This window comes from Dendroctonus ponderosae, unplaced genomic scaffold (genome assembly GCF_020466585.1).
Source record: "Dendroctonus ponderosae isolate FM_Combo_2020 unplaced genomic scaffold, Dpon_F_20191213v2 Dpon_F_20191213_2, whole genome shotgun sequence".
In the NCBI taxonomy this organism is placed as follows: domain Eukaryota; kingdom Metazoa; phylum Arthropoda; class Insecta; order Coleoptera; family Curculionidae; genus Dendroctonus; species Dendroctonus ponderosae.
In genome coordinates this window covers 1,836,432-1,845,379 of record NW_026018165.1, presented here as the reverse complement: position 1 = coordinate 1,845,379, position 8,948 = coordinate 1,836,432, and the positions used below count along the sequence as shown (strand labels likewise).

Sequence of the window (8,948 nt, the reverse complement as noted above, 5' to 3'; positions counted from 1 at the left end):
ATATTTTTCTGTCAATGTACAGGTCATTTGTGATGCAAAATTATGTATACGAAACATTGTTTCACGATGGCCTGGTTCTACAAATGACAGTACAATCTTTAATGCATCATTCATTTCTGCCCAATTGGAGCAAGGAATGTTTAAAAATTCGTATATACTAGGTGATAGTGCTTATCCCTACACGGATTATTTATTAACTCCCCTCTTAAATCCTATGTTACCACAAAAAATTCAATACAACACTGCATATAGCAACTAGAAATACGGTTGAACGAACGTTTGGTGTCTGGAAGAGACGGTTTTCATGCCTTGCAAGGGGTTTGAGACTGACATTGAAGAACTGACATTACCGATATTAGTAGCTACTGCAGTGCTTCACAACATAGCCATTAGGAGGAATGATGTTGAAGACTTTGAAGAAATAAACTGCAACGCGGAAGTAAATGACATTTTTGAAGAAGAAAATGAAGGTAGTTCTGCAGTCCGAAGAGCAGTAATAAGATTTTTTACTTAACTTGTAAATCTTTTAATTTGGTTTGTTAGAGTTGGCTGTAATATATTTTATATCGATCTATGTATTACATAATAAAAAATGTTTTGCATTTAAGCAAATGGATAACACCACAGACTGATAACACGAGGCAAAGCAAGTGACTCTAACCCGTCTCTTCTTCTTCGTTATATGGCTTTTCCCACAAAGCTTTACCTACTTTATCGACTCGATAGCTATGGACCACGAGCTTTGACGTAAAGACGCGTTGAGATACCTACCATAAGTTATAGAACCTACAACTTTAGCGGACCGATAGTTATCGAACCAATAAGGGGAATCTACCAGAAACCGGGCAAAAGAGACGTGGAATAAGTCGCTTTATTTTTGAACGAGTTTTTCGATCAGATTTTTACCGAATTTTTAGAGAGTTTCAATGGCAGCAGAGCGCTTAACTCAACTAGCACTTTTCCAACTCCACAAAACCATACCGATTGAAGTGGAGGAAGTCATAATTCGTTCTGTGAGAAGGCAATATAAGAAAATTGATTTTGTGATTTAATTAAAGTTACTACTACATATAACAATAAAATACTTTTTTAATTACAATTATTATTGTAATTGAATTAAAGCCTGTCCTAACTGCATCTCTACTGCATGACTTCCCCCTGAACTTTAAAGCTGGATCCGCCCTTATAAAATATATGCAATTATCTACAAGTTCAATCATTGTTTAGCGAGAGCGCAGTAGTCAGCAAAGCAACTCAGCTAATTATAAATTTCTTAGTAACATTCTTTTATTACTACAATTTTTAAGCAAGGCAATACCAAATTTCTAAGATTGTGGAACCCTAAAGTGTTAAATCTTGCGTTATAAAGTAACTTTCTGAAAAAACTGAGTTTTGATCTATGTTTACGATACTAAATCCAGCAAAACCGTCTTTATGCAATTACAACAATTATGCATATTGAAACCGAAACGCAATATATAAACATACGCTTTAATAAAAACACTTGCGGCGTATTGTCGGCTACGGATTATTTGAGCCTATAGACACATACATACATACAAAATAGGTACATCCATATAGAAAAAACTAATTTAGCTGAGCCGCATTTGGAATGAAATTTGCATAATAATGTAAAAGCGGACAATGTCTCCATATTTAATCCAAGCTGCTCTATCTGGTTCTATGACGAACTGCACTATAAAAAATGGAAAGATAATTTTTAATGAATTTTAATTTTTTTGATGGCAAGTGCTAATAAAGCATATGTACGAAGCACAAATGGCAAAAACTGAATGAAACACTTAACTTATTAAATAAATCGGTTTGTTTGCAGTTGTTTTATTTATTTATTTATTTATTATTTATTTATTTATTTTTTACACATCTGTCCCTATTACTTAATATACAAGGTGATTCAAAATTAGAGTAGTTCGATTTAACACGTTCACTGTCCTAACAGTGTTTTCCCGCCAATTTTCATATGTCCCCATTTAACTGCCCCATATATGGATCGTAGGACGTTGTGACAATTTTATCATACGTACTATGTCCTACGACCCTCATGTGGGTCGTACATTTTTAACAATATGGCAACACTTTGTAATCACCTGATATTTGTTTTAGTTTGCAGAGTAACATGTGGTAAATTAGGAAATTGTCTTTCCATACTCCTAAAAGCTAGTGTTTATTTATTTAAATTAAGCGTGTATTTTTATGAATATAACAATGGCCGGACGAAAACGTAAACTGGCCGACAAAGAGTTATTAGATCTAGCGGAAAATATATCAGAATTAAGTTCCAATAGTGACTTTCATTTCGGCGACAGTGTTCTGGACCCGACTTACCATAGTGACTACGAAGATGAGGATTCAAGTTTTGATGACATAATGAATAGTGCCAGTCAAGATGAAAGTGACCAAGACAGTAGTAGCATACATCAAAATGTAAAACTAACCTCTTGCTGCGCATGCTCCAACGTTTATGAGGACCTAACCTAAGATTCACTACATTGTCGATCTGAAAGGGAGATGTTTACTTACTATTTACTCTGATTACCTACACGCCGCTTCCCTTTTTGGGTATCTGTACCTGTATTCCTTTTCTAACCACTGCGGATTAGTTTCCGTATTTTTTAAACTTTTGTTATTCACGGTTTTCAGGTAATTTGTAATTTAATGATTAAATAGATGGCTCTCAGCATAAAAGCATACCTATTATTTTCATTACACTATTTTTATTTTATTATTTTTATTTACAACAATTACAATTTCTTACAACTTTTTTAAATTCCACTTTAAGTGCAGAGCATAAACTCCTATAAACAAAACTTCAACTTTATGTTCGGTAACTGTTAAAAAATTAAACTTAGTAACACATAGAGAAATAATAAACAACTCCAACTCAAAAAGGTTTATTGTGTACATCACCAAATAGGACATACATTACGCACTCTACATGTCCTAACAAATCCTAAATTATCAGAAAGCCAAAAAAGGAAAGCATTAAAAATTTTAAATAGGAAAGAAAATGAAGTTCTCTTACATTCGTAGGACATACGTTACATAGATACAAGGTCCCCACAGCAATTCTGTAGTAAATAAGACATGAACATTATTAAGATGTTGATTGCAACTTCAATGGAACAACATTGAATGGTTGTTTATTTCTTGCTTTGCATCTGGGTGACAATTTATGATATCGCCACTTCTACCTTCTACCCGACACAGTTGAATCAGTTTGGTCGCAAAGAGAGTATTAAAATTTCGTCCTGCAAAATAAATGGCAACTCAAAAGATAAACAGCTGCCGTATAACTCTAGAACCACTATATTATATACCTTTCAGACTCCAGAGTATACTTGAATTTTGAACCTCCTAAACATGTTTAATACTTCAGAGGGCAGAAAGACCGATTGGGTCGATAGCCTTTTTCTGTAAATAAAGATTATTTATATATACAGTTCAGATTCAGATCAACAATTGTCAACAATGTGGTCAATCTTAAGGTTAAGTCGTATTGGCAATCTATCGTTTCTCATAATCGTTGGAGCATGCGCAGAACGAGGTCAGTTTTGCATTTTAGTGTATGCTGACAGTAGTGAAGTAGATCCGGACAGTGGAGCAGAGGGGAATGACCTGGATTTTTGGAGATCACCCGTACTGCCTTTCTCAAGATCTGCTTTTAGTGGGGCACATATACCTACCAATTTAGTCACTCATAATATGGAACCGATATATATATTTTATGTTGTTTATGACTGATGATATTATTGACCTAATAGTTGAACAAACAAATAACTATGCTGTAGAACTTAGATGCCAAAAACGTTTAGTCCGGTAAGCAAGAATTTCCAGGTGGTACGATACAAACAGAGAAGAAATTGAAACATTTCTTGGTAAGTACAACTAAACGTTTATAAAATGAACCTTCATAACTATAATTTCTATGTGCAAGTAGTTCAAATTTCTTTGACTTTGTTTCTGTTTTCTTTGAAATTCGGACTAACTTGTTCCGTTTGCGTTATGAAGGTTTAACTTTTAAGTAAAATTTTCAAATACCTAGGTATTTTTTTGTAATATTTATTTTGTGTTAAACTTCCCAACATTATAACAATATTGGAAAAAGAACCCCCTCTATTACCATGAACTTTTTTACTGCATTCCCATAAAATACTACCGTTTTACATTATTGTTAAAATGTTGGCATTTCGAAGACAAAACTGTTCCATCAGGAAACCGCCTGCCAAAAATTGCACCCTTATTGGAGTCCTATTAGGAATAACATGAAAAGTTTGTATTCTCTTGGTGATAAAGTTGTTGAAGTGGATGAAACTATGATTCCTTTTAGAGGTCGTCTTAAGTTTCGGCAGTATAATCCATCAAAAGCTCATAGATATGATATAAAAGTTTTCAAAGTGTTCATCATTTGGATACACTTGAGACTTAAAAATATATCATGGACAAAATGAAAAACGCGAAGGGTTAGATCTTCCTGGCAATACCGTAATCGAACTGATTGAAGTTCTATTAAATGCTGGAAGATTGGTTATAACAGACAAATATTATACGAGTATTCCACTAGCCAGATACCTGTTTGAAATAAAAACCAATTTATTAGGTTCCATAAGAAAAAATAGATTGGATCTTCGTAAGAATGTAGTTGACTACAAATTACAAACGGGCCAGATAATTGCACCACAACATATGTTTATTACTTTTCTTAAGTGGCGTGATTAACGTGATGTCCATATTCTTTCCACTGGCCACGATGATCAAATGAAAGTGTATGGGAAAAAAAGAAATGGAGAAGACAAAGTGAAGCCACTAGCAATATTGGACTACAATAAAGGAAAGCAGGATGTAGAAAGCTCTGACCAACCATCTAGTTATTACACTTGTCTCCGAAAATCTTGGGTATGGTATAAAAAAGTGGCTATTGAAATAATTTGTGGGACACTTGTTATCAATACGTATGTATTGGAAATTATATGTGTCCAGAAAAAGATCAGCTATCCACATTAAAAATTAGGGAATCTCTTATTCGCAGCCTGCTTAGAACAAATGAAAAGATGAAGAATTAAAAAAAAATGAAGAACAAAAAAGCAGGAAGGAATTCACAAGCTAGAGGAACTACCTAGACATGAAGGTTATAGAATATATAGGAAATGCTGTCATGGATGCTACACAAAGCTAAGAAATCGTTTAAGTTCGAGAAAAGCTTGTAGAAAAACTAAAAAAGTTTAATCTTTTTGTCGTTAGTGCACTCAAGCAAATTGTATTCCTTGTTTCGCAGAAAATCATTGATTTTGATTTATTAATTGGTAAAAATAATTGACCTTCTTCTCTTGTTAATTTTGGGCTTTAAATTTTAATAAGTTTATTGCGTTACAAAAAAATATTTTTATTTTGAATGCTAATTTTGTATAAGCAGTATCTCAGGTAATAAACTGAATATTAGAATGCTTTTTTTACCAAAAATTTGATTTTTTTTTTTCTGAGTCCTTTTAACAAATACAACAGTATACTCATACGTCCATCTTAATATTTTATCATAAGAGAACACATATTTACGACCCATAGGTGGGTCGTAGGACAGTGAACGTGTTAAGGGGGGCTCACGAGAAAAATAATGACATTTTTAGTTCATTTTTGTATGGTCCCATCTTTGATTTGTAGCCTATTGGAATACTTAACAGTTCGGAAAGAAAAATAACGATCTTTGCTTTAAGTTACGAAAATTTTTTATATTGAAAGTACCATTACCATAAAAAAACCAGCCGAAGAAGTTTTCCACTACGATATAATCTGTTCATAGTTGTTCATATCATCCCTTCATCTTATTTATACAACGAAAAAGACGAATCGAGATTTGCGAATAAGGTTTACTAGCCGATAACTGTGGTCTTACGCGGAGTTTCTAAAAAAAACGAACTTTAGTCAGGGTATCAGTGAAAACTTTTACAATATAAGAAATAACTACAAAAATGTTAAAAACATCTGTGTAGATTTTAAGATGAACGAAAAAACTAGTCTTTACCCAACAAATTATTTTTGCTTCGAGATTTGTAAGGGTGTTTCTTGAAACTTTACGTATTTTTTGCAAATTATGTCTTACAAAGTCGTGATAAATGTTTAACTAAGAATTATAAATAATAATTTTATATGGCATAATAACATAAACGTTGAAAAAATGTAAATAATAAAAAAGCAATTAGTATAAAACAATCAAGAAATATCTATGGTTTAGCAAACTTTTCAGTTCAATAAATCGGAGTATTGCATATTAACGAATCGTATTTTAACCAGTTCAGTCAAACCATCAAATCTTTACATAATTTGAGGCAGATGTTTTACTTTCCGATTATATATTTAAAGTGTATCACCTGCGCCGCAAGGTGCTGAATGTTAATTAGCGGTCTGACTTTCCTACAGATAAAAAGAGAAGTAAAATAACCCGTATTATTACAGACATATTTGTAGACAAGCCACGGATTAATCACGCTTTAAAATGCAAAACTGTTTCAAAATATTCAATTCAGTGCGGAGTCTAAACATATTTTATGCGGACAGTAACTGGAACAGAAAGATTTTCTTGGAATAATACACTGCGATCAAAAAGATTGTGTATTTATTTTACTTTTCAGCATTGGAAAAGCAGCAATAAAACAGTTAATTATCTTCAAAAGTTTAAGGGCACGAAAAATTGAGAATCACAAATAGGAAACCACATCAATTTCAGTAAAGGCAAAATTAATATTTTATGCACCAAAATCAGTGCAAAATTAAATAACAATCTCTAAATCAATGGGGTATGATAGAACGCAATAACAGGACAATCACAACTATTAAAGTCTCCTTAAGCCAATTGAAAAAAGCGTTTATTTCTGTAAACATCAATGCTTTTTTTACACGTTGGGTTTTTTTTCTTGAAGGTGCGTAAGAACTACAAGTGGCCCAGAAGTATGAACTTAAACCCTCGGCATTTTACCTGCCCCTTAGCGTTTAACTGAGCCGGATAAAGGCCATGGGAACATTTTTCGTGAGAATCGTCCCTTGGCCGATATTACACACTATTATTTTGAATCCTTTCAATGATGGTGGATGGTTAAGAACTGAGTTCGGATAAAGAAGAATGTAGGATAAAAATTAAGGCGCCGTTTTCTCCGACTCTGTTTGAGTCAGAGATCACAAGATTTCGTCTTCAGGTGAGAAAAGGAAACATGCTGGAACCAGTTACATGTAAACATTTAGGACGATATGTTTTGTTCATAATCTGAGCACAATATGTTTGTAAAACGGATTTTTTGTTCACAGTTCACAGCATACATTTTTTTCACCTTCTATAACGGCGTTGTCTATATTTTGATAAAAATTTCAAATTACAATCTCCACTTTTCATATTGGCAAGTAACATTTAGAAAAAAACGAGAAAGGAGGCAAAACAGTGGAATAGATAATGTTAAAGATTTGTTTTCAGTAAAATTTCTAATATTATCTCAGTTTTGGAATGAAAAAACCTTTATTTTAGAGATGATCCGAGTCCTCCAAATGTGGCGCCAGTAAAGTGATTGCAACTTGTTGCAACAACAAAAATTCAATATTAAAAGCGTTTCTAGAACTGTTCTAGAACTATTTCATTTAGTCTAGAACAATTTCAAATTTTTTTGTAAATTTATGCGAACTATTATTAACTTGATGAATACCGAAGATGTTGAACTCCTAAGGTCTAGACTAGCTAAATTGGCTCTTTGACTTGGAGCAATTCCAAACACCAATCAAACTAATTGACGCCACAAGTTAATTACACTGATGAGTAACCAAAAATCGTTGAATAAATAATAAGCGGGAATGCAAAATTAAATTTAATGAGTATTAAGTAGACTTGTTAATATCGGACCGGCCTAAGCAGGAGAATTTTGTTAGAGAAAAAAACATGTAAGAAAAAATGTTTTTGGTATTTTGTTCGGTTTAAAATGGCACAAATATCTATATTCACATTAGTATTTGAATTAAACCAATTAACTAAATGTTTAATTTTTTTCAGTGCACTGTCTAACACCCAAAAAAGAGTTAGTAAACATTCAAATGTGTCCAGAAATTCCATTTTTAGATTTTAAATTTTAAAACAAAAAAGAAGTTGAGCTAAAAAATGTAAATTTGTAGATGAAAATGAGATTCAAAACCAGAACTCTAAATATAAAGGATCCCTTTATCTGTTAGGAGGTAAATGATGGAAGTAATTATAAACAAATTAATCTTTAGTCAATAAATTATTTACACTAATTAATTTATATTTTGTCAAATGAAATAATTGCAAAATAATTGAGTAAAAGCACATTAGAAATTTAACATCAAACTGCTTAGAATCCTATTGGCAATAGAAAATTTTTGTTACCAATTTATACTGATTTTAATTAAGAAAATTGTTTTTTAGTCATTATTCTATGTCATTTAGTACCTAACATATCGCCTTTAAGGGATTTGGCATTGGAGAGGTCCATAAATTTCGTGCCCAAATTAGTTGAAAATTATGGCATGAACATTTTAGCAGCGACTATTTCATTGGAATACTAATTACTCATATACTAAGAAATTAATTGAATTGCTTCAGATTTTGGAAATATGACTTTAAAGACAATCCTAATTATTAGAATTAAGTATATAATAATAAACAATGGTTTAAGTCACATTTGAACAAAAATCACACAGTAATGTGTTATTCGCGATCGAACTTGCGAATAAAACGCTATCTTTTATAATCACATTACTTATACATATAAATTATATTTTATTGCGTTTAAAAGATGTTTTCTTCACTGGTTTTTTGTCCATTCTTATTTTTATTGGACTGCACTGCAAATAAGCAATTACACAAAATGTTTGCTCTCAAAATTTCCCATCGGCAGCTAAATCATTTTCGATCCAAGTCGCGCATTCAACTTTGAGCA

At 32.3% G+C, this 8,948-nt stretch overlaps 1 long non-coding RNA gene across 1 annotated transcript; it reads right to left on the bottom strand.

Moving 5' to 3' along the window:
- Nucleotides 1–3,092: 3,092 nt before the first annotated feature.
- Nucleotides 3,093–3,623, bottom strand: LOC125503508. Its single transcript, XR_007280927.1, has 2 exons — nucleotides 3,339–3,623; nucleotides 3,093–3,269 (listed from the first exon to the last, which is right to left on the bottom strand). It is a non-coding gene; the product is annotated as an uncharacterized LOC125503508 (long non-coding RNA).
- Nucleotides 3,624–8,948: the final 5,325 nt, after the last annotated feature.